Raw genomic sequence first — 3,179 nt, forward strand, 5'->3', positions numbered from 1 at the left:
TTTAAGTTCTTGTTCCCATACTCGGTGTTGTTCACAGATTTGTAATGTACAATGCAATAGCAATATTAATTGAGAAAAGCGAAACATTTATAAATATATATAATTATTGGGCGAGTTGAGTTGACGTATATTATTCAATTTATGATGTATCTGAGTAGTTTATCGATGATAAAAGAGCGATCTGAAATGTTAATAAATAAATAGTTTAGCAGGGTGTCGAACAAATATCAAGCAATTAGTTATTCAACGTTGTCGTCTATGACGACGTTTTACAATGAATGATCTTAATACTAGGACTAGTGATTCCGTATCAAGAGTTAGGTAAATCAACATATTACAACTAGATTATATGGTTAATTTCGAGCTGTTTGAATCGTCAGGACATTAAGACAGGAGAAGTCATGATAAACATTATGGTCACCTTATAGTTTAGTTACACGGCATCCTAAATTAAGGGTTCGGAATCCTTCGCCTTACCAAATGGTAGAATAACCCTTAATACCCCGTCTTAGTTTGTCTGATATAGCATTCGTGTTAGTTATTCAAGTGAAGTAGAAGAAATCTTAAACACTCGGTAAATAGACTCCAGTAGTTATTTTTTAAGCTGTAAGCCTAAATATTTAAATCTGATGCTAGGTACTATCAGATAAATCTTTTCTACTCACCACTTTGTACACGCACTCAAATACTCAGCCGGACTATCTTATATGTTAACTGCTAGGTATGTACTTACGCTGCTCTGTTATATTTCTCCATCAAGTCCTAATGATGGATTCATATTAACACTATTCGTTGTAACATATGGTTTTTTATATCGGTTTATTAAACTTTTCATGTACGCAAGCTATGACTGATATTGCAATGGAACCACAACACTAATTAACCCCTTACTACAAGACGTGTGATAAAACAACGCTTTGAAAATGAGAGTAATATATTGACCTTCATCTATTTTGATTAAAATTTCTTTCCAGGAACTCCATCTCAGTTATACTATTAATATGGAGAACCAATCAGAACTAGCAAAAGCTCAATCGATGGCAATCAGAAGTGACCCAACACAACAACTATTCTTATATTTGTAACAATATGCCAAATGAAATGCAAATACCATCCATTTATAAGAATGCACAATTCTAGTGTATTTGTCTGTCATTCAGTTTGGACCTTGGCCGTTTCATCCCTGAAGAACAAAAGAATTTCATCAACACGTCCCACTTATTCGCGAATTTCCTACAGCGAAAGACGAATCATGAAAATGTACCACTGATTATTGTTGGTACAAATGGTAGTAAGGATAGATCAATTTTGATTTTGCGCCACAAATAGCTTCAGGAAACCATGGAGCACTGAACAGCTTTCCTGTTCTATTGTTGGAATTTCCAGCAGTGCTCACTTACAAAATAGCCAGTTATCCAACACAGGATATCAAGGGCTTGAGGTGAGTCCATTACCTTCAGACCATTGAAATATCATCCAACAATTCAATTTTCCAATGTCCGTTACTTCGTCAGATGCCGTGATCACCCCCCAATGACATTGATGATAGCCATCTCATGATCGACGCTTCCAAACTTCGAAGGTCATAGCCCTTCGTTCACACTCTCGAACTTATATACCGACAACAAAATTGTGTAGTTACTAGCAATCTGATCTACAAGTTACTGATTATGTCACAACTATTCCGTTGAAATGAAGTATTTCAGCACATACACACTATAAAAAACTAGTACTTATTTGGATGAGTATAAAGCGATTCTGTATCTGTTAATAAGAACTAGTTTCGGAGTTTTCACATTTAATCAAAAACGTTGTTTAATTTGCGTAAATATTTTAGTAACATTTCGTTCATCATTCACAACTTTTTCCGGCCAAAAGATCTATTTGTCTTGCATGGTTTAATTTTTAATTCGCCAACACCATGCTTTAGTTTATAACAATCTTATCACCCTTTTTTAAACACCAGAAGAGAGCTAATAAGGCTATCTCAACTGAGGTTCATTCAAGTTGCCTGAATAAGTCCGGACTTTTATCAGATAGATTGGGTCAAAGATTTTAACTTTGTTTCCTATGTTTATACATTACTGCTGTCAAAGCACATTCGAGAATATTATTGCAAACGCAAATCAACAGGTGAAACATCAAGGCCAGAATTCATCGATGGTTAGTATTAACAAGAATGATGCTTGTTCAGATCACACTTTACGTATAAGTTCATTATCTAAGCACGAAGGTAGCTAGTTTAATAAATACCTAATAATACCAATCAGCCATCTGCAATATAGGATCAGGTACATACATACATCGGTCCAAGTTGCCATAACTCATTAGCACAACAAGAGAAATACCAAATTCATAGAAACAGTCACTTCGATGCACTTGGTATTACTTGTTTGGATCTTCCCATCGATTTTTGTTAGGACTGCATCTGGTCAGTCTCTATTTGGCATATGTGCATACTGTGCGTATTGCCTCGATATACCTTAATTCACAAGCATGGTTAGCAGAGATGGATAGTGGCACAGTATGCACATATGCCAAATAGAGACTGACCAGATGCAGTCCTAACAAAAATCGATGGGAAGATCCAAACAAGTAATACCAAGTGAATTTAAACTTCACCCCATCGCACAAGCAAGTGGCTATCAGGACTCAGTGGCCGAGTGGATAACGCGATGGCGTTTGAAGCGAGGGTACTGGGTTCGAGTCCCAGAGTGAACATCAACTGTGAGATGCAGGTACATCCAGCTGACGAGTCCCAAATAGGACGAAACGCGCGTCCTGGATTCCACTGCTAGCCACTATCCATCTCTGCTAGTCACTTCGATGGTTGTAATATATATATATATGGTTAACTTAGATCTAAAAGCCAAAATGACAGAAGCTCAATTAAAATGACCGGTATTACAGAGCTGGTATTAGCACATTTCTTCCTGGTAACAACAAGATGAAGCGTTCTGGTGTGAATACATTTCTATGATACAGAAACTATCAATTAAGACCACATAAATCTGGTCTCGTATAACTCACACAATCCCTTGCAGAAACTCATGATGAGCATTGCGAACGTTTGCATATTTACTCGACAGATCATACATTACTATGTAAGTAAAGTAGGATTTATCTTCAAAAAATGCACTAAACAACTATAGAAAATCAGTATAGGGTTGTGGAGATTG

General features: G+C 36.4%; 1 non-coding gene across 1 annotated transcript; it reads left to right on the forward strand.

Moving 5' to 3' along the window:
• The first annotated feature begins 2,652 nt into the window (after positions 1–2,652).
• On the forward strand, positions 2,653–2,718 carry Smp_tRNA_02191_Gln_TTG.1.1. Its single transcript has one exon. It is a non-coding gene (tRNA).
• The last annotated feature ends 461 nt before the right edge of the window (positions 2,719–3,179 follow it).

The sequence above is a fragment of the Schistosoma mansoni genome, chromosome 2 (assembly GCF_000237925.1).
Source record: "Schistosoma mansoni strain Puerto Rico chromosome 2, complete genome".
NCBI lineage: Eukaryota > Metazoa > Platyhelminthes > Trematoda > Strigeidida > Schistosomatidae > Schistosoma > Schistosoma mansoni.